General features: G+C 45.7%; 1 long non-coding RNA gene across 1 annotated transcript in view; it reads left to right on the top strand.

Annotated features, from left to right (window-relative positions):
• Nucleotides 1-1912: 1912 nt before the first annotated feature.
• LOC134358752 (uncharacterized) overlaps nt 1913-23627 on the top strand; it is a 94549-nt gene continuing 72834 nt past the window's right edge. The window contains exon 1 of the long non-coding RNA XR_010020939.1: nt 1913-1978. This is a non-coding gene — a long non-coding RNA (uncharacterized LOC134358752). The remainder of the gene's footprint in view (nt 1979-23627) is intronic.

The raw sequence follows: 23627 nt of genomic DNA, 5'->3' as shown, positions 1-23627 counted from the left end.
GATTATTCTCCACATATACATGCAATACATAAAATTACCACAGTACTGTGCAAAAGTCTCAGGCTATCGAGCTATATAAACACGAGACAATCTGCAGATGCTGGAAATCTAAGCAACACAGTCAAGATGCTGGAGGAATTCAGCAGGCCAGGCAGCATCTATGGGTTTTGGGTTGAGACCCTTCATCAGGACCGGAGAAAAAGATATGAGAAGTCAGAGTGGGAGGGGAGGAAGAGGTATAAGATGATTGGTGAAACTGGGAGAGGGGGAGGGGTGAAGTAAAGAGCTGGGAAGTCCATTGGTGAAAGAGATAAAGGACTGGAGAAGAGGGAACTGATGGGGGGCGGGGGAGGGACAATGGCCTCCTCTACTGCTGCGACAAGGCCATACTCAGATTGGGGGAGGAACACCTTATATTCCATCAGTGTCATCTCCAACCTGTTGGCATGAAAATTGATTTCTTCAGCTTCTGGTAATTGCTCCCCCCCCCCTTCACCATTCCCCATTCCCATTTCCCTCTCTCACCTTATCTCTTTACCTGCCCATCACCTCCCTCTGGTGCTCCTCCCCCTTCCTTTTCTTCTACAGCCTTCTGTCCTTTCCTATCATATTCCCCCTTCTCCAGCCCTGTATCTCTTTCATCAATCAACTTCCCAACTCTTTACTTCACCCCCTCACCCTCTCCTGGTTTCACCTATCACCCATCTTTCTCCTCTCCCCACCTTCTTACACTGACCTCATCTTTTTTCTCCATTCCTGATGAAGGGTTGCAGCCCGAAATGTCGACTGTTTGCTCTTTTCCATAGATGCTGTGTGTATATTTATGTATGTGTGTGTGTGTGTGTATATATATATATATATATATATATATCTAAGGCTTTTGCACAGTACTGTAGGACACTGGAACAGATGAAGGCCATATGTTCCTCCAAGCAACATGTGAGGCATTTTAACAATAAGCTAACTTTACCAAGTAAAAGAAACAATTTCTCTTCCAATGTTCTTTTGGAAAGTTGCATAATAATATCAGAAAATAATTCACTTAAAGGCACTGTAGACAAAACATTATTCAAGCCAACGGCAATTTAAAGAGCCGATGGAATTTCCTAACCAAATCCTTGTTCAATGTAAAACACAGACAAAACGCCAGGGCAGGAACAGAGGGTGGGTGTTGAGGATGGAATGAGCGTCTAGAGTATTGGCTTCAAAATGTTAAAGATGCAGCCATATGTGTCTGTTTAACGTGTCCTTCCAAAAGCAATCATATTTAAATTCTTGCACATGCTCCTGAAGAGGAATGAAATGTGGAGCAACAATTCTTGTGTTGCATCTGAGGTTTTAATGAGGGAGCTATACCAACTGACTGCACAGCTTCAACAGCTGCAGATGTGGCTGTTTCACAGACTGGAAGATAATAAATACTTTCCACTTCATTGACCCTTTCGCATCTTTGCATTCTTTTATCTGTTGTAAGGGAAAGAAAGATGAGAGTTAATAATTAGTAAATTGGAATGTGGATTGTGCTAATGTGGTAACAGGGAACGGCAGACAAGCCTAGGAGTGGAGACATGGAATGCAGCAGTGATGACACCCAAGTTTCAGGAACATCATGTTGCAATAGAAGATTGGATTTACTGTTAACTAAATTTGACTTGTGGATAATCATTTTATTCTGTGGTGGGGACCTAGTCTATTACATAACTCTTTCTGTAACCAGTATTCTGTTATCTAGGTCTAGCTTTACCATTAATCAGTTCCTGCGAATCCCATCAAACGACAGTATAAAAGTTTTACCAAATTCATGCTCGAGTTGATCAACTTTGACCGATCTCCTGGTCCGCACCAGTTTTTCTTTAATAAGTCACCCATTGTTTCGAACACCACCTCCATGTAGCCTTTGTTACCTGTACATTACTACAGGAAGAGATCCATTGAATCAACCACACAGAGAGGAGAGAGTCAAGTTAAAAGACAGGTGGTGAGCAAAATGGCTTCCTTTCCACATCCCCTTAGCAAGATTTGTGCACAGTTTTGATTTATTTTTGTTATGTGAGCCTGTAATTTTTTATTGCGTTTATAATTGCTACGTTGGCCTCAGAAGTATGGTGACGCTTGTGGGCTGTCCTCTGGTTTGATTGGAAGCAGAACGGCACATTTCACTATATGTTTTGATCTACAGTACTTGTTAAGTAAAGCTATTTTAATTTTATCTATATTGTTCACAATGCTGTTTACTTCATTTTTAGTAACACAACTTTAGGAATTTTGTTTTCCAGCTCTGCATACTTATATTTGTTACATAACTGGCAACAATGAATATCAATCGAGTCAGGTTATATAAAAACAACCAAACATTTATTAAGCACAGATAAACAATAAAAACAAACGAAAACCTTAACCGGAAATTAACCGCTATGCAGCCGTTCAACAAATCGTCACTCAGTACTGATACTTAAAGCGATAAATATGAAAATAGTTCTTAAAGCAGTAAAGTCAAATACAGTTCTTAAAATGGTAAATTCAGAAGTCCAACAGATTTGTACATTAATTTGGGAGAGACTTCTCTGGAGAAGGATTTCTTCATAGATGCGACTTCCCTGCTGGTTCTGTCCAAAAGATTCAGGAGGAAGGAAATAAATGGCTTAAAACAACTGACCTTAATTTCTAGACAGCACCTTGCATGAACTTTCTTTCTCTTTTGGTAAGAGTTATCTTCAATGCAGGTTGCTACTTCTTCAACGAAGATTCGATAAGGTTGATCCTTAGTTAAACTGCCGAACATTCCCGACTTCTCTTAATCCTTCATACCCTGTACTTCGATAAAGTCTTCACTCTCCAATACTACTGGAAAAAAAGTACATCAACAAATCTAGCAAAAATTGCCAGTCCAGCACTATTGCACCTTGCAACAGAATGTAACACTCCGTTTTAAAAATGAAACTGCGTCATAAAACAAATACGAAACTGAATGGAGACATTGACAAACATTCTAGCTGGAAAAACTAAAAACTAACTGCGTCACCTGAGGTCTTCCCTTTTATACCCGTGGTGAACATGCCATCACGTGGCCTCACATCGGCGGGAAAATTACATCAGGTGACCTCCAAAAGACCACTACATCATTCTCACAAGAAAGTCACAAGATCTCCTTGAGGTATGTAACAATACTGGAGCCGTAGTGCCACAGCTGAATGTATTGGAAATTCAAAAACACATTGTTTCATTTCCCAGTGTTTATTTTCTGTGGTTCGCTTTTGCTTTGAACATCATATCTCAGCAGTCAGTGGCCAAAACCATTTTGCTTTTTAATTTCTAGTATTGGGAAGTCAATGGCAAGAATGGTGAAGAATTCCCCATAATGTTGTAAGAGACAACTTTCCACAATGTCAACCCAGTGACAACAAAGAACATGCAATATATTTCAAATTCAGAACGGTGTGTGCAAGCTGTCGATTTCCTCTGCTAGTCCTTTATCATGCAGAAGTTACAATTTGGGAGGTGTTGTCAGAGTGCGCTAAGCAAATAATAGTAGTCTATTTTCTAGGTACATACTGAAACCACTATGTTCCTGGAGTGGGAAGGAAAGATGATTCAAAGCTCAAAGCTCAAAGTAAATTTATTATCAAAGTGTGTATATCTCATCATGTACAATCCTGAGATTCATTTTCATGCAGGCATACTCAATAAATCGATAATAGAATAATAGGCATAATAGAATCAATGAAAAATTGTACCAACTTGGGTATTTAACCAATGTACAAAAGACAACGAACTGTGCAAATACAAAAAGAAATAACAATAAAAAAAATAAGCAATAAATATCAAGAACATGAGATGAAGAGTCCTTGAAAGTGAATCCAGAGATAGCGGGAGCATTTCAATGATGGGGCAAGAGAAGTTGAGTGAAGTTATCTACTTTGGTTCAAGAGCCTGATGGTTGAGGGATAATAACTGTTCCTCAACCTGGTGGTGTGAGTCCTGAGGCTATTTTACATTCTTCCTGTGGCTAGCAGTGAGAAGAAAGCATGAGCTGGGTGGTGAGGTCCCCAACGATGGGTATTGCTTTCCTGCAACGATGCTTCATGTAGATGTGCTCAATGGTAGTGAGCGCTTTCCCTTTGTGGACTGAGTTGTATCCACCCATTTTTGTAGGATTTTCCATTCAAGAGCCTTGGTGTTTCCATACCAGGCTGTGATGCAGCCAGTCAATATGCTCTCCACAATGCACGTGTAGAATTTTGTCAGAGTTTTAGATGTCATGCTGAACCTTTGCAGATTCCTAAGGGAGTAGAAGTACTGCTATGTTTTCTTTGTAATTGCACTTACATGCTAGGCCCAGAACAGGTCCTCTGAAATGATAACACTGAGGAATTTAAAGTTGCTGACCCTCTCCACCTCTGATCCCCCAATGAGGAGTAGCTCATTGACCTGCAGTTTCCTCCTCTTGAAATTAAAAATCAGCTGTTTGGTCTTGCTGACACTGAGTAAGAGTTTGTTGTGTGGCACCACTCAACCAGATTTTCAATCTCCCTCCTATAAGTTGATGTGCCAGCACCTTTGATTCGGCCTGCGACAGTGGTGTCGTCAGTAAGCTTGTGCATGGCATTGGAGCTGTGCTTATCCACACAGTCATAAGTATAACGCGAGTGGAAAAGGAAGCTAAACAGACAGCCTCCATCACCTGTACTGATGGAGATGGCATACCAACCAAATAGAATGCTTTACCTTAAATGGTGTGAAGCTTCTTCAATAATGTTGAAGCTACATTCAAATAGCAGTTGAAGAATATTTCACTAGACTTGTGCATTGTAGAATGTGGGAAAGCACTGGAGTGTCAGGATCTGAGTTAATCACTTCAGGCCAAATTGTTTCTGACCTGGTCTTGTGGCCACAGTATTTATTTGGCTATTCCAGTTGGGTTTCTGGTCAATGACGTCCTATAAGATTTGATGGTAATATCATTGAATGTGAAGGATTTTCTCTTACTGGAGATGATCATAGTCAGGCACTCTAATGGAGTATATGGTGCTACTCACTAATCATTCAACGATTGAACATTGTCCTTCATAATAAAGCTGTTCAGTTGATGGCGAAACTCACTCAAAATTCCTGTTTATAATTTAAACCAATGAAAATCTACTACAATCATACCCCTTCAAAGTCCACATAAGAGCTGGTGTACTTTTTTATGACAAAGAGGTCTGTTGCCATGACACCTGGTGTATGAGATCCAGACATTAATGGTTCTTGAGGTCAACTCAGATTCAGTGGTTCAAAGGGCCTGTTTGCATGCTGTAGTACAAAACTCGGTAATGCTATGTTGAATGAGAATGCTTATATTCTGCCTTGGCGGTTAAGCTTACACAGCAGATTCAGCTTTTGCCTTATTGCATGGAAGTTGGCAGCAGTGATGTAGCTCGGGCAAAGGAACATCTGGAACCATGGGACAATCAGGGTTTGTCCTCTATTAGTGATTCTGAAGTTTGAGAAATAAGAAGAGGTAAGGTCAAAGGGAAGAGTGAATTCAGTCCAATCGGAAAATTAAATCGGAAGGATCCACTAGGCTTATACTCGCTGGAATTTAGAAGATTGAGGGGGGATCTTACTGAAACGTATAAAATTCTAAAGGGATTGGACAGGCTAGATGCAGGAAGATTATTCCCAATGTTGGGGAAGTCCAGAACAAGGGGTCACAGTTTGAGGATAAAGGGGAAGCCTTTTAGGACTGAGATGAGGAAATACTTTTCTTCACACAGAGAGTGGTGAATCTGTGGAATTCTCTGCCACAGGAAACAGTTGAGGCCAGTTCATTGGCTATATTTAAGAAGGAGTTAGATATGGCCCTTGTGGCTAAAGGGATCAGGGGGTATGGAGAGAAGGCAGGAACAGGGTTCTGAGTTGGATGATCAGCCATGATCATACTGAATGGCGATGCAGGTACGAAGGGCCAAATGGTCTACTCCTGCACCTATTTTCTATGTTTCTATAAATAGAAAAAAGGGGAAAAGAAAAGCAGGATGAAATTATACAAATGTTTAAAATCTCCTAAAACAATTCGCAGCCCAAGATGCTACACTTCACTCGATGAACGACAGAGGTTAAATATGGTAAAAGTGGATCAATTATTATTCTCCTTAACTTCCTGTGAAGAGGAAGATGAACCATTAATATATAAAGCCAGCAACCTCACAGAAATCAGAGGGAGATGATACACCAAATACTGTTTTCACAAAGCTGAGGCCAAGAGGATTATATCAGATGTTAATTTGCAATTTGGGGCAATTCTTCATCTCGAAAATGTCCTGCCGATATTGTAAATTAATAGCGGCTTGGCTCTGTCAGATGTTATCACCTGATTAGCTAAGTAGGACTCAACTATTGTAAGTTCAGTGTGTACCATATCGTATGATATGGGTGATCATGGTCTTGACCACGATTATTCTTGGCAAATTTTTCTACAGAAATGGTTTGGCATTGCCTTCTGGGCAGTTCTTTACAAGAAGGGTGACCCCCCCCCCCCCCCCCCCAGCATTGTCAATGCACTTTCCTGGTGACAGAGGTCCGTGTCAGTGGACTTGTGATATGCACCAGCTGCTCATATGACCATCCACCACCTGCCCCATGACTTCACGTGACCCTGATCAGTGGGGGGGAGGGGAGGTAATCAGGTGCTATACCTTGTCGAGGGTTACCTCCAGGCTAGCAGAGTGAAGGAGCTCCTTACACCTCCTTTGTTAGAGATCTCTCTCCACCCTGTCACCTCATGACCCAGCTATAGATGTGAGATAATTTGTAAATGCAACTGGGAAATGAGGAATGCAGAGTTTACTTTTGAAGAAGATTACTGAGGCCACTGAACGATCAAGGCACAACTGCGTGGCCGTGTGGATGTCAGTGATTTAGACCAGCAGGAAGAGATTAAAAGGAGGAAATCATTTTTTGTTCAGTGGTTTGATTGAGTCAAGACTGTGCAGGCATGTGGACATCTGCGAGTTAGATCAGCAGGAAGAATTTAAAAATAAGACAGCTTTATAGAGCGCGCATCTCAATAGAGGGAGTCAGAGTAGGAGGGCTTTGGTTCAACGGGGCTTCGGCAATAACGGGTCGAGGTGAGGTAAGTTACTTGTAGAGAATAAGAATAGGAAGTATGTCTGTGAGGCCGGTGCTCTTTACAGGATGTTGGATATTGGATGTGGGATGTCCTGAAGACTCCCAGCTTCCCAGACAGCCACATCTGCACCAGGTGCTTGAGATACAGCTCCTTAGGGACTGGGTCAGGGAACTGGAGATGCAGCTCGATGACCTTCATCTAGTCAGGGAAAGTGAGGAGGTGATAGAGAGGAGTTATAGGCAAGTAGTCACACCGGGGCCTCGGGAGACAGATAAGTGGGTGACAGACAGGAAAAGGAAGGGGAAGAGTCAGAGGCTAGAGAGTACCCCTGTGGCTGTCCTTTTTAACAATAAGTACTCCTGTTTGAGTACTGTTGGGGGGGATGGCCTACCTGGGGGAAGCAACAGTGGTCGCGCCTCTGGCACAGAATCTGGCTCTGTGGCTCAGAAGGGTAGGGAAAGGAAGAGGAAGGCAGCAGTGATAGGGGATTCTATAGCTAGGGGGTCAGACAGGCGATTCTGTGGAAACAGGAAAGAAACTCAGATGGTAGTTTGCCTCCCAGGTGCCAGGGTCTGGGATGTTTCAGATCACGTCAATGAAATCCCAAAGTGGGAAAGAGAACAGCCAGAGGTCATGGTACATATTGGTACCTATGACATAAGTAGGAAAAGGGAGGAGGTCCTGAAAACAGACTACAGGGAGTTAGGAAGGAAGTTGAGAAGCAGGACCATAAAGGTAGTAATCTCGTGATTACTGCCTGTGCCACGTGACAGTGAGTATAGGAATAGAATGAGGTGGAGGATAAATGTGTGGATGAGGGATTGGAGCAGGGGACAGGGATTCAGATTTCTGGATCATTGGGACCTCTTTTGGGACAGGTGTGACCTGTACAAAAAGGATGGGTTACACTTGAATCCAAGGGGGACCAATATCCTGGCAGGGAGGTTTGCTAAGGCTGTTGGGAAGAGTTTAAACTAGAATTGCTGGGGGGTCGGAACCGAACTGAAGAGATGGAGAAAGGGGAAGTTGGCTCACAAATCGAGAAAGCTTCTAGACAGTGTGAGAGGCAGGATAGGCAGGTGATTGAGAAGGGATATGCTCAGACTGGTGGTTTGAGATGTGTCTATTTTAATGTAAGGAGCATCATGAACAAAGCGGATGAGCTTAGAGCATGGATCAGTATTTTGAGCTATGATGTTGTGGCCATTGCAGAGATTTGTTTGGCTCAGGGGCAGAAATGGCTACTTAGAGTGCTGGGCTTTAGATATTTTGGAAAGGACAGGGAGGGAGACAAAAGAGGTGGGGGTGTGGCACTGCTGATCAGAGATAGTGTCACAGCTGCAGAAAGGGAGGAAGTCATGGAGGGATTGTCTACTGAGGAGTCTCTGTGGGTGGAACAGGAAGGGATCGATATCTCTACTGGGTGTTTTTTATAGACCACCTAATAGTAACAGGGACATTGAGGAGCAGATAGGGAGACAGATTCGGGAAAGGAGTACAGTAATAATAACAGGGTTGTTGTGGTGGGAGATTTTAACTTCCCCAATATAGACCATAAGACCATAAGACAAAGGAGCAGAAGTAGGCCATTCGGCCCATCGAGTCTGCTCCACCATTTTATCATGAGCTGATCCATTTTCTCGTATTTAGTCCCACTCCCCTGCCTTCTCACCATAACCTTTGATGCCCTGGCTACTCAGATACCTATCAATCTCTGCCTTAAATACACCCAATGACTTGGCCTCCACTGCTGCCCATGGCAACAAAATCCATAGATTCACCACCCTCTGACTAAAAAATTTCTTCGCAAGTTGAAATATAGTTGGGCATCTCCCTAGAGCAAGGGGTTTAGATGGGGTGGAGTTTGTTAAGTGTGATCAGGAAGGTTTCCTAACACAATATGTAGATACAGTTATAGCAGGAGAGGCTGTATTTGATCTGGTATTGGGAAATGAACCTGGTCAGGTGTCAAGTCTCTCAGTGGGAGAGTATTTTGGATATAGTGATCACAATTCTATCTCCCTTACCATAGCATTGGAGAGGGATAGGAGCAGACAACTGGGGAAAGTGTTTAATTGGAATAAGGGGAAATATGAGGCCATCAGGCAGGAACTTGTAAGCATAAATTAGGAGCAGATGTTCTCAAGGAAATGCATGGCAGAAATGTGGCAAATGTTCAGGGGATATTAGTGTGGAGTTCTGCACAGGGACGTTCCAATGAGACAGGGAAAGGATGGTAGGGTACAGGAACCGTGGTGCACAAAGGCTGTTGAAAATCTAGTCAAGAAAAGAAGAGAAAAGCTTACAAAAGGTTCAAAAAACTAGGTAATGATAGAGATGTAGAAAATTATAAGGTTAGCAGGAAGGAACTTAAGAATGAAATTAGGAGAGCCAGAAGGGGCCATGAGAAGGCCTTGGTGAGTAGGATTAAGGAAAACTTCAAGGCATTCTAGAAGTATGTGAACAGCAAGAGGATAAAACGTGAGAGTATGGGATCAATCAAATGTGATAGTGGAAAAGTGTGTACAGAACCAGAGGAGATAGCAGAGGTACTTAATGAATACTTTGCTTCAGTAATCACTCTGGAAAAGGATCTTGGCGATTGTAGGGATGACGTACATTGGACTGAAAACCTTGAGCATGTAGAGATTAAGAAAGGGGATGTGCTGGACCTTTGGAAAGCATCAAGTTAGATAAATCACCGGGACTGGACGAGATATACCCCAGGCTACTGTGGGAGGTGAGGGAGGAGATTGCTGAGCCTCTGACAATGATCTTTGCACCATCAATGGGGACAGGAGAGGTTCCAGAGGATTGAAGATTTGCAGATGTTGTTCCCTTATTCAAGAAATGGAGTAGAGATAGCTCAGGAAATTATAGACCAGTGAGTCTTACTTCAATGGTTGGTAAGTTGATGGAGAAGACCCTGAGAGGCAGGATTTATAAACATTTGGAGAGGTATAATATGATTAGGAATAGTCAGCATGGCTTTGTCAAAGGCAGGCAGGTTTACTAGCCTGATAGAATTTATTGAGATGTGATTAAATACATTGATGAAGGTAGAGCAGTAGATATAGTGTATATGGATTTCAGCAAGGCATTAGATAAGATACCCCATGCAAGGCTTATTGAGAAAATAGGGAGGCATGGGAACCAAGGGGACCTTGCTTTGTAGATCCAGAATTGGCTTGTTCACAGAAGCCAAAGAGTGGTTGTAGATGGCTCTTATTCTGCATGGAGGTTGGTGACCAGTGGTGTGCCTTAGGGATCTGTTCTGGGACCCCTACTCTTCATGATTTTTATAAATGACCTAAAGGTGGAAGTGGAGGGATGGATTAGTAAAGTTGCAGATGACACAAAAGTTGGGGGTGTTGTGGATAGTGTGGAGGGCTGTCAGAAGTTACAGAAGGAAACATAGAAAACCTACAACACAATACTGGTCCTTCAGCCCATAGAGTTGTGCCGAACATGTCCCTACCATAGAAATTACTAGGCTTACCTATAGCCCTCTATTTTTCTAAGCTCCATGTACCTATCTAAAAGTCTCTTAAAAGACCCTATCGTATCTGCTTCCACCACCATTGCTGGTAGCCCATTCCATGCACTCACCACTCTCTGAGTGAAAAACTTACCCCTGACACCTTCTCTGTACCTACTCCCCAGCACCTTAAACCTGTGTCCTCTTGTGGCAACCATTTCAGCCCTGGGAAAAAGCCTCTGACTATCCACACAATCAATGCCTCTCATCATCTTATACATCTCTCATCCTCCATCGCTCCCAAGGAGAAAAGGCCGAGTTCACTAAACCTATTCTCATAAGGCATGCCCCCCAATCCAGGCAACATCCTTCTAACTCTCCTCTGCACCCTTTCTATGGCTTCCACATCCTTCCTGTAGTGAGGCGACCAGAACTGAGCACAGTACTCCAAGTGGGGTCTGACCAGGGTCCTATATAGCTGCAACATTACCTCTCAGCTCCTAAATTCAATTCCACAGTTGAAGAAGGCCAATACACCAAATACCTTCTTAACCACAGAGTCAACCTGCACAGCTGCTTTGAGTGTCCTATGAATTCTGATCCCGAGATCCCTCTGATCCTTCACACTGCCAAGAGTCTGACCATTAATACTATATTCTGCCATCATATTTGACCTACCAAAATGAACCACTTCACACTTATCTGGTTGAACTCCATCTGCCACTTCTCAGCCCATTTTTGCATCCTATCAATGTTCCACTGTAACCTCTGACAGCCCTCCACATTATCCACAACACCTCCAACCTTTGTGTCATCAGCAGACTTACTAACCCATCTCTCCACTTCCTCATCCAGGTGATTTATAAAAATCACAAAGAGTAAGGGTCCCAGAACAGATTCCTGAGGCACTCCACTGGTGACCGACCTTCATGCAGAATATGACCTGTCTACAACCACTCTTTGCCTTCTGTGGGCAAGCCAGTTCTGGATTCACAAAGCAATGTCCCCTTGGATCCCATGTCTCCTTACTTTCTCAATAAGCCTTGCATGGGGTACCTTATCAAATGTCTTGCTGAAATCCATATACACTACATTTACTGCTCTTCCTTCATCAATGTGTTTAGTCACATCCTCAAAAAATTCAATCAGGCTCGTAAGTCATGACACGCCCTTGACAAAACCATGCTGACTATTCCTAATCATATTATACCTCTCCAAATGTTCATAAATCCTGCCTCTCAGGATCTTCTCCATCAACTTACCTATCACTGAAGTCAGACGCACCGGTCTCTGTGTATCCGACCGAGTGATCAGCAGCACTGGGGCTCCACAGGGGACTGTCTTGTCTCCCTTTCTCTTCACCATTTACACCTCGGACTTCAACTACTGCACAGAGTCTTGTCATCTTCAGAAGTTTTCTGATGACTCTGTCATAGTTGGATGCATCAGCAAGGGAGATGAGGCTGAGTACAGGGCTACGGTAGGAAACTTTATCACATCATGCGAGCAGAATTATCTGCAGCTTAATGTGAAAAAGACTAAGGAGCTGGTGGTAGACCTGAGGAGGGCTAAGGCACCAGTGACGCCTGTTTCCATCCAGGGGGTCAGTGTGGACATGATGAAGGATTACAAATACCTGGGGATACGAATTGACAATAAACTGGACTGGTCAAAGAACACTGAGGCTGTCTACAAGAAGGGTCAGAGCCGTCTCTGTTTCCTGAGGAGACTGAGGTCCTTTAACATCTGCCGGACGATGCTGCGGATGTTCTACGAGTCTGTGGTGGCCAGTGCTATCATGTTTGCTGTTGTGTGCTGGGGCAGCAGGCTGAGGGTAGCAGACACCAACAGGATCAACAAACTCATTCGTAAGGCCAGTGATGTTGTGAGGATGGAACCGGACTCTCTGATGGTGGTGTCTGAAAAGAGGATGCTGTCTAAGTTGCATGCCATCTTGGACAATGTCTCCCATCCACTACATAATGTACTGGGTGGGCACAGGAGTACATTCAACCAGAGACTCATTCCACCGAGATGCAACACAAAGCGTCATAGGAAGTCATTCCTGTCTGTGGCCATCAAACTTTACAACTCCTCCCTTGGAGGGTCAGACACCCTGAGCCAATAGGCTGGTCCTGGACTTATTTCTTGGCATAATTTACATATTACTATTTAATTATTTATGGTTTTATCACTATTTAGTTATTTAAGGTGCAACTGTAACGAAAACCAATTTCCCTCAGGATCAATAAGGTATGACTATGACTATGACTATAATTTCCTGGGCTATCTCTACTTACTTTCTTGAATAAAGGAACAACATCCACAATCCTCCAGAACCTCTCCCAGCCCCACTGATGATGCAAAGATCATCGCCAGAGGCTCAGCAATCTCCTCACTTGCCTCCCACAGTAGGCTGGGGTACATCTCATCCGGTCCTGGTGACTTATCCAACTTGATGCTTTCGAAAAGCTTTTGCACATCCTCTTTCTTAATATCTACATGCTCAAGCTTTTCAGTCTGCTGCAAGTTATCACTACAATCACCAAGATCCTTTTCCATAGTGAATACTGAAGTAAAGTATTCATTAAGTACCTCTGCTATTTCCTTCGGTTCCACACACACTTTCCCACTGTCACACTTGATAGATCCTATTCTTTCACGTCTTATCCTCTTTCTCTTCACATATTTGTTGAATGCCTTGGGATTTTCCTTAATTCTACCCGCCAAGGCCTTCTCATGGCCCGTTCTCATCGATAAGGTGCAAAACTGGGCTGAGAAGTGGCAAATGGAGTTCAACCCAGCTAAGTGTGAGGTGGTTCATTTTAGTATGTTAAATATGATGGCAGAATATAGTATTAATGGTAAGACTCTTGGCGGTGTGGAGGATCAGAGGGATCTTGGGGTCTGTGTCCATAGGACACTCAAAGCTGCTGTGCAGGCTGACTGTGTGGTTAAGAGGGCATATGCGTCCGGTGCTCCCGATGCGGCCTTCTATATATTGGCGAGACCTGACGCAGACTGGGAGATCATTTCGCTGAACACCTACGCTCTGTCCGCCAGAGAAAGCAGGATCTCCCAGTGGCCACACATTTTAATTCCACGTCCCATTCCCATTCTGATATGTCTAACTACAGCCTCCTCTACTGTAAAGATGAAGCCACACTCAGGTTGGAGGAACAACACCTTATATTCCGTCTGGGTAGCCTCCAACCTGATGGCATGAACATTGACTTCTCAAACTTCCGCTAATGCCCCACCTCCCCATCATGCCCCATCTGTTATTTATTTATTCATATACACACATTCTTTTTCTCTCTCTCTTTTTTCTCCCTCTGTCCCTCTCACTATACCCCTTGCCCATCTTCTTGGCTTCCCCCTCCCCCTTTTCTTTCTCCCTGGGCCTCCTGTCCCATGATCCTCTCATATCCCTTTTGCCTATCACCTGTCCAGCTCTTGGCTCCATCCCTCCCCCTCCTGTCTTCTCCTATCATTTTGGATCTCCCCCTCCCCCTCCCACTTTCAAATCTCTTACTCACTCTTCCTTCAGTTAGTCCTGACGAAGGGTCTCGGCCCGAAACGTCGACTGTACCTTTTCCTAGAGATGCTGCCTGGCCTGCTGTGTTCTCCAGCAACTTTTATGTGTGTTACTTGAAATTCCAGCATCTGCAGATTTCCTCGTGTCCTGTATTGTGCTGTAGGCTTTCGATGTTTCTATGTATCTATAATTCCTCAGTTCCAAATTAAATATTCTCTACTTCTCCAGAAATGTAATGAATGTCAAGGAGTAACAAATCCAAAGTTCAAAGTAAGTTTAATATCAAAGTACATATATGTCACCATACAGAACCCTGAGATTCAATTTCTTGTGGGCATACTCAATAAATCCAAAATAGAATAATAACCATAACTGAATCAATGATAGGCTGCCCAACTTGGGTGTTCAACCAGAAGACTTGTGCAAATATAAAAGAAAAAAAATAATAATAAATAAATAAGCAATAAATACCGAGGACATGAGAGGAAGACTCTTGAAAGTGAGGTCATTGGTTGTGAAAACATTTCAATGTTGGGGCAAGTGAAGTTCAGTGAAGTTATCCCCTTTTGTTCAAGAAGCTGATGGTTGAGAGGTAGTAACTGTTCTTGAACCTGGCGGTGTGTTTCCTGAGGCTCCTATGCCTCCTTCCTGATGACAGCAGCGAGAAGAGAGCATTGCTTGGGTGGTGGGGTTCCCTTGTGATGGATGCAGCCATAAAATGGTTGTGGCGACCCACTTTCTGGCACACACGAACCAGCTCACAACAGCGCGCGTAGACAGAGGGCCGGCCCCAAAAAGGGCGCCAGGCCATCTTCACCAGCAGGGGGAAAATCCCGTGCGCGGAAAGGGTCTGGGAATATGCATTCCTCACAGCAGTCCCGCCCCAGGGAAGGCAGGAATGGGAAAGCTTTAAAGCAGGCCGCGAAGTTTGAATAAATCTTTTTCATCGCAACCCTAACTCACCGACTCCGTGTGGTTATTCTAGCGCTGTGTGTAGCACACCGCTACAATTGGTGACCCCGACGGCCCAAACGATATTTGGACCAGAGATGACCGACGCTGCATCTGTTCACGCAGTTTCGTTAAAACTGCCAAGCTTCTGGACGCTGTGAACCCAATTATGATTCGAACAAGCAGAAGCTCAATTCCACATTCGGCAGATAACCTCGGAGTCCACTCGCTACTACTACGTGCTGAGCTCCCTCGACCAGGAGACAGCTGCACAAGTTGAGGAGTTTATACAGTCGCCCCCAGAGGACGGCAATTACACAGCATTCAAAGCCCTGCTCATAAGAACTTTCAGACTCTCACGGCGCGAACGAGCACGCCGCTTAATGCACCTGGATGGTTTGGGAGACAGGCCGCCGTCAGCATTAATGAACGAGATACTGGCCCTGGCTGAAGGACACAAACCCTGCCTCATGTTTGAGCAGGCGTTCCTAGAGCAACTGCCCGAGGACATATGCCTGCTGCTGTCTGACGCAGATTTCAGCAACCCCCGGGAGGTGGCAGCCTGAGCAGATGTGCTGTGGAATGCCAGGAAAGAGAGAGGGGCGCCCGTCGCACAGATCACCAAGCCGCGTGCCCAACGACAGACCAGACCAGGCCCGGCAGCAGAGCCTACAAAACCCGGCGACGGGAGTGAGGAGCCTAACGAACAATGGTGTTTCTACCACCAGCGGTGGGGCACGGAGGCCCGCCGCTGCAGACCGCCCTGCAAATTCCCGGGAAACGCCAGGGCCAGCTGCCGCTGATGGCTACGGCGGCTGGCCATCAGGACAGCCTCCTGTACGTCTGGGACAAGCAGTTGGGACGCCGCTTTTTGGTTGACACCGGAGCAGAGATCAGCGTCTTACCTCCAACGAGTTACGAGACCCGCAACAGAGAACCGGGACCCACCCTGAGGGCCGCAAATGGCAGTACAATACGAACCTACGGCACCCGCACGGTGCGGCTACAGTTCAGCTCCAGCCGGTTCACATGGGACTTCACACTGTCCGCCGTGGCCCAACCACTCCTGGGGGCGGATTTTCTGTGAGCCTACAGCCTGCTGGTCGACCTGCAAGGGAAGCGATTAGTCCACGCCAAGACTTTTCAAACGTTCTCCCTGGGTGAAGCACAGTTGCCAGCCCCACACCTGGACTCCATCACGCTGTCCAACGGTGAATTCACCAGGGTCCTGGCGGATTTCCCATCAGTACTGACACCGCAGTTCACGGCAGCCATGCCCAGACTCGGAGTACAGCACCACATCCCGACCCAGGGACCACCCCTCCACGCCCGTGCTCGAAGGCTTCCCCCGGACAAGCTTCGACTGGCGAAGGAGGAGTTCAAGAAGATGGAGGAATTGGGGATCATACGATGGTCCGACAGCTCATGGGCCTCCCCCCTTCACATAGTGCCCAAGGCAATGGGGGGCTGGAGACCATGCGGTGACTACCGCAGACTGAACGAGGCTACAACGCCAGACCGCTACCCTGTGCCGCACATTCAAGACTTCGCAGCAAACCTACATGGCGCAAGGATCTTTTCCAAGGTAGACCTCGTCCGGGGATACCATCAAATCCCTGTACATCCGGACGACATCCCCAAAACAGCACTTATCATCCCGTTCGGACTTTTCAAATTCCTCCGAATGCCGTTTGGTCTAAAGAATGCCGCACAGACTTTCCAGCGGCTAATGGACGCGGTGGGACGCAACATGGACTTTGCATTCATCTATTTGGACAACATCCTCATAGCCAGCAGTAGTCGGCAGGAGCATCTGTCCCACCTCCGCCAGCTTTACTCCCGCCTGAGCGAATTCGGCCTTACAATCAACCCAGCCAAATGCCAGTTCGGACTCGACACCATCGACTTCCTGGGCCACAGGATTACTAAAGACAGGGCAACCCCGCTGCCCGCCAAGGTAGACGCGGTCCGCAACTTCCCCCGACCCAACACAATCAAAGGCCTGCAGGAATTCGTGGGTATGGTGAATTTCTACCAGCGTTTCCTCCCCTCAGCAGCCCAAACCATGTGACCCCTGTTCACTCTAATGTCGGGTAAGGGCAAGGACATTACCTGGGACAAAGAGGCCGCAACCGCTTTCGTTAAAACCAAAGAAGCCTTGGCAAACGCCGCGATGCTAGTGCACCCCAGAACGGACGTTCCTACTGCCCTCACGGTGGACGCAACCAACACAGCGGTCGGTGGAGTGCTGGAACAACTCATCGAGGGTCGCTGGCAACCCCTGGCGTTCTTCAGCAAACACCTACGACCACCGGAACTCAAATACAGTGCTTTCGACCGGGAGCTATTGGCACTATACCTGGCAATCCGGCATTTCAGGTACTTCTTAGAAGGTAGGCCCTTCACCGTGTTCACAGGCCACAAACCGCTTACCTTTGCGTTCATGAAGGTTTCCGACCCCTGGTCGTCCCGCCAGCAGCGACATCTGTCCTACATCTCCGAGTACACGATGGACATCCGGCATGTCTCTGGAAAGAACAACGTCGTGGCGGACGCACTTTCCAGACCTACCATACAGGCCCTGTCCCAGGGGGTGGACTATGCAGCGCTGGCAGAGGCACAGCAGGCAGACACTAAGATCCCCAGTTACAGGACTGCAGTCTCCGGTTTGCAGCTCCAAGACCTCCCCGTAGGCCCAGGTGAGAGGACCCTACTGTGTGACATAGCTACCAGCCAACCCCGCCCCGTCGTCCCAGCAGCCTGGCGTCGGCGGGTTTTGGAGTCCATTCACAACTTAGCGCACCCCTCCATCAGGACAACCGTCCGGCTGGTCTCCAACAGGTTCGTGTGGCATGGACTGCGTAAACAGGTCAGTGAATGGGCCAAAACGTGCATGCAGTGCCAAACGGCCAAGGTGCAGCGGCACACCAAGGCTCTGCCGCAGCGGTTCGAACCCACCTGCCGGAGGTTTGACCACATCCATGTGGATATCGTGGGGCCCCTGCCAGTGTCACGAGGAGCGCGGTACCTCCTAACTATGATAGACCGGTTCACCAGATGGCCAGAGGCAGTCCCGCTCAGCGACACCACCTCCGAATCCTGCGCCCGAGCACTGATCGCAACCTGGGCAGCACGCTTTGGGGTACCGGCCCACATTACCTCCGACAGGGGCGCCCAGTTCACCTCCAGCCTGTGGTCGGCTATGGCCAATCTTTTAGGATCTCAGCTACACCACACAACTGCCTATCACCCACAGTCGAACGGACTAGTGGAGCGTTTCCACCGTCACCTGAAGTCGGCTCTCATGGCCCGCCTGGAGGGGCCTAACTGGGTGGACGAACTTCCCTGGGTCCTGCTCGGAATCCACACGGCGCCCAAAGAGGATCTGCACACCTTGTCGGCCGAGTTGGTGTACGGCGCACCCCTGGTAGTCCCAGGAGAGTTCATACCAGCCCCAAGGGGTGAAGAGGAAGAACCCACAGCAGTCCTGGACAGACTACGGGAGAGGCTCGGTAACCTGGACCCCATACCCACTTCACAGCACGGACAGAGCCCGACCTGCGTACCCAAAGACCTGCAGAACTATAAGTTTCTTTTTGTACGACGGGGCGGACACTGGGCACCGCTACAGCGGCCCTACGAGGGGCCGTTTAAGGTGATCAGGAACAACGGGTCCACGTTCGTGCTGGACATTGGGGGGAGAGAGGAGGTTTTCACGGTGGACCGACTCAAACCGGCCCATGTGGACTTGGCACAGCCGGTCCAGGCTCAGGCACCGCGGCACAGGGGCAGACCTCCCAAACAGAGGCCGATCCAGACTGTGGACATTGGGGGAGGTATCGCTGGTTCTGGGGGGGCGGGTGGTTATGTGGCGACCCACTTTCTGGCACACACGAACCGGCTCAGAACAGCGCGCGTAGGCAGAGGGCCGGCCCCAAAAAGGGCGCCAGGCCATCTTCACCAGCAGGGGGAAAATCCCGCGTGCAGAAAGGGTCTGGGAATATGCATTCCCCATAGCAGTCCCGCCCCAGGGAGGGCGGGAACGGGAAGGCTTTAAAGCAGGCCGCGAAGTTTGAATAAATCTCTTTCATCGCAACTCTAACTCACCGACTCCGTGTGGTTATTCTAGCGCTGTGTGTAGCACACCGCTACATGGTCATATTTACCAAAGCAAATTAATAGCCATATCTGTTTTGGATTGCGATGTTGCAGTGGTGACAGCTGTGATGGAACACAGCCAAGGTCATTACGTGCCTGATTTTACTATATTATACTGCATGGTTGCAGCGTTCCTGAGATGGTCCAGCAAGGATTGGCAATGGGCTGGATCACTCATGACGGCATCTATTGCCCCCTCTGCAATCACTGCAGCCACACCAATATTCTGCAACCCTATGGGTCTAATTGAAGTTGAGGCCACAGCTGTCTGGAACCAGCAACCAGGACTTTGATGGTGAAACACAAGTTAATGCCCACAGAATCCCCGGGTGACCATTTGACAACTGGTGCCCATGGCACCTTCAACTGTGTTTAAATACCGTTGTTAATCAAAACCTTTCAAAGCGTGTTAAAATCGACTTTAAAAATAATCTTTTGAGGTATTTTAAGTATTAAAAGCTAATGCATTTAATCAATGTAAAGTATTAATATTAAATAAAATTATGATGGTAAGAATACTTCCACTTACCTTCTCCTTGCAGCTAAGTGACGCAGATTCAAATGAACGACGTTCAGTGCAACATAAAGATCAGTGGCAGAGCGGGTTGTCATAAGCATTGCCAGCCCACACTGAAATGGAGAGGCCCTGGGAGCCCCATATTTTGGATCTGAATCACATCCTGATGGTGTATGTGGAACTCAGACATGCAAGACTCTCTACTTTCAAGGTCAAGTTAGACAAATGGAGTGAAATACAAGGGCATGGAGTCCACGATAAAGCTCAGAGCAGATTGATTAACAATAGCAGATATTCCTTCAACATGATGTCAGATTTGTAGGGTTGAGGAGGCTTGAGGGCACTTATAGGGGTTAGATAGAGAGAAAACAACTCTCCTGAAACTTGACACAAACTCTTATTAATGTCAATGCCAGTTATGGAAGTGATTTGTATGTGCATGGAGCCCATTGTGGATGAGATTAGAGACTGAGAAATTGAGTACATTGATTCCATCTAATGTTCCTCTTAAGTGCTGATGCATTGGTGACACCATCTCTATATCAGACAAGAATTTCTAATATTGAGGCTTAGAAAGGAATGAGTATCTACAACACTTTCTGGACCCTCGGCTTTCATGATCGCATGACGGCAGATCTACCAGCATCTACCTTCATCCTCAGAAGAACAGTCTTTAGTTGAGACTGGTTCAACTTGACATTGTGGTGGTGACATCACTTCAGTGCTTCCTCCAAAATGTGCGGTTGCAGCAATCAGAAAATCATCCTGAAAATCACCAGATAGCTATGAATGCTCTGCAAAATGTTGGCTATAACTAAACATATGATCTTCCTTGTGGATTTGATTCCTTAAGGCAAATTAGTCTAGGTGTCCATACTTCATTTGATTGATTGTACGGTACTAATAACTGTCCTTATCCATCTCCAGATGACCATGGTCATGCAGCAAACAAGTTTAGTATAAACAAAGGTGGATCATGCTAACCCTGCATATGGGTCCAGGAAGGTTGGTAAAGGATATGTTAATCACCGACAGTTCGATGCAAAGTTATCTTGTAGTCACCACATAATCTTAATGTTTTGTCAAACTTTTGGTACAATTACCATTATTGCTTCTTACTTGCTGTGTTAATTTGATGAAAGCACTATTTCTTTCCAATTTCTCAAGTTCTTTTCTTTCTCTAGGCTCTTCAAGGAATAAGGAACATTAAGTCAATTTGTTTAATACCAGGTTTGATCCGTGTGTATGCTTCACATCTGAGGATTTCTGTGCAAGTACTTAGATAACAATGTCTCCAAATGTGACTTTAGTATATCCATTTGAATATTTCCTTCGACTCAGTCTTCAATTTTCTAAATTAATTTTCATCCAACAGAATTAAATGATTCGATGTTTACTATAGTCGACTTCAACTATTGATAATTCAAAACTCTAGTCATATTTCATGCATTGCATCTGTCCCAAAATCATCAGTGGGGGGTAGAAAGGTGGGTTGGCAAGTTTGCAGCGACACAAAGGTTGGTGGTGTTGTAGATAGTGTAGAGGATTGTCGAAGATTGCAGAGAGACATTGATAGGATGCAGAAGTGGGCTGAGAAGTGGCAGATGGAGTTCAACCCAGAGAAATGTGAGGTGGTACACTTTGGAAGGACAAACTCCAAGGCAAAGTACAAAGTAAATGGCAGGATACTTGGTAGTGTGGAGGAGCAGAGGGATCTGGGGATACATGTCCACAGATCACTGAAAATTGCCTCACAGGTAGATAGGATAGTTAAGAAAGCTTATGGGGTGTTAGCTTTCATAAGTCAAGGGATAGAGTTTAAGAGTTGCGATGTAACGATGCAGCTCTATAAAACTCTGGTTAGGCCACACTTGGAGTACTGTGTCCAGTTCTGGTCACCTCACTATAGGAAGGATGTAGAAGCATTGGAAAGAGTACAGAGGAGATTTACCAGGATGATGCCTGGTTTAGAGAGTATGCATTATGATCAGAGATTAAGGGAGCTAGGGCTTTACTCTTTGGAGAGAAGGAGGATGAGAGGAGACATGATAGAGGTGTACAAGATATTAAGAGGAATAGATAGAGTGGATAGCCAGCGCCTCTTCCCCAGGGCACCACTGATCAATACAAGAGGACATGGCTTTAATATAAGGGGTGGGAAGTTCAAGGGGGATATTAGAGGAAGGTTTTTTACTCAAAGAATGGTTGGTGCATGGAATGCACTGCCTGAGTCAGTGGTGGAGGCAGATACACTAGTGAAGTTTAAGGGACTACTAGACAGGTATATGGAGGAATTTAAGGTGGGGGGTTATATGGGAGGCAGGGTTTGAGGGTCGGCACAACATTGCAGGCCAAAAGGCCTGTAATGTGCTGTACTTTTCTATGTTCTATGTTCTAGATCTTCAACTCAACAAAATTTGAGATCCATGCACTCCTTAAATAAGGTAAGTGACTGGACTGTCATGGACATCTTTCCCATAATGAAACAGTCTGAAGCTGTGTCAATCAGATTCTTTAATGACTTGTCAATCGAAGCTAGGATCCAACAATCTTGCTCTCCACACAGTGACTGCCTTAGCATTGATGCTATAGAAAAGAATGTTGTGTCATCTGCAACAATTGTAATACTGAGCAGTTTCCTTCTTTGCCACATGAGAAACCTGCGATTCAAAATGTCCCTCTTATCTGTTGCTTTTTGTTTACACATTGCTGGCATGTGTCCTTTCTTCTGACATGAACAGCAGTTGGTCTCTTTTAAAGAAGGATTGTGTGGAGGATGACTGTCAATCCATCAACAACACTGACTCATTCCACTTGTGATGCTGAGCTCATTTTTAGTTGTTTCACTGGAAGGCAACTGTAATATTGGTGACTAGTAAAGGGGCACAATTCCCCGCTATTCTTGACCACCTTCACCATGGATCACAATCCTATAAGCCAAGTTAAATGTAAGGCTTCTTTACAGTTTGGACTGGACAATTACATCTCTAATAACATATACAAACATTTAAAATCTTTCCAATGCTGAAGAGGTTTCATAGTTCTTTCTTGTTGATGGATAATAATTTATTGTTTTCGCCAGTTTCTGACTGTATCCATTGAACTTACAACTCTTCAAAATCCCAAATGTCTGTGAGTTATGGTGCATCCAAGCTATCTTCTGCAGAGGAGGTACCTTGGCTTTCTGCAGAGCTAAGGACTTGCAACGTGTGTGGCATACTCCAGAGTGTTCTGCCTCATTTCATTCCTTCACCACAGCACTCAATATTTGCAATTCCTCAGCACTGAAGGATACTTCTGACCATGAGAAGCATTTTCATCCTCTCCAGGTGGGATACGAATGATTTACAGGCCTTGTTATGCAGCCCCTGTCACCCTTCCAAACTTTTGTTTCAGCCACCATCTTCTTTCGTTTCTTTACCTGTCACCCGGCTGTACTTCCACTCCCAGGGTATTGGCAAAGTCTAAACACCACAGCACCAGTAGTGAGGACCAAAAAGCTATCGTCAAGGGAGGCGAAGGAGCACTGACAGGACAGCTTTGAGTTGGTGGGCTAGTCAATGCTGACGGATTCATCTTGGAGTCTAAATGACTATGCCACAGTTGTCATCAACTTCATCAAAACCTATGTGGACGAGTGTGTGCCTTTGAGAACACACTGGACGTACCTAAATCAAAAGCCATGGATAAATCAGGAGATTTGAAGTCTACTGGGGGCTATAACTGTGGCATTCAAGATTGGTGATCCAGAGCTATACAAGAATATGCAGGTATATAACCTATGGAAAGCTATCTTAAAAGCAAAAAAACAATTCTGACTGAGGTTAGAGACAGAACTGGATGCACGTCAGCTCTGACAGTGTCTGTAGGCTAT

Source organism: Mobula hypostoma, chromosome 19 (genome assembly GCF_963921235.1).
Source record: "Mobula hypostoma chromosome 19, sMobHyp1.1, whole genome shotgun sequence".
Classification (NCBI taxonomy): domain Eukaryota; kingdom Metazoa; phylum Chordata; class Chondrichthyes; order Myliobatiformes; family Myliobatidae; genus Mobula; species Mobula hypostoma.
The sequence above is the reverse complement of the archived record's forward strand: the minus strand, read 5'-3'. Positions and strand labels throughout refer to the sequence as shown.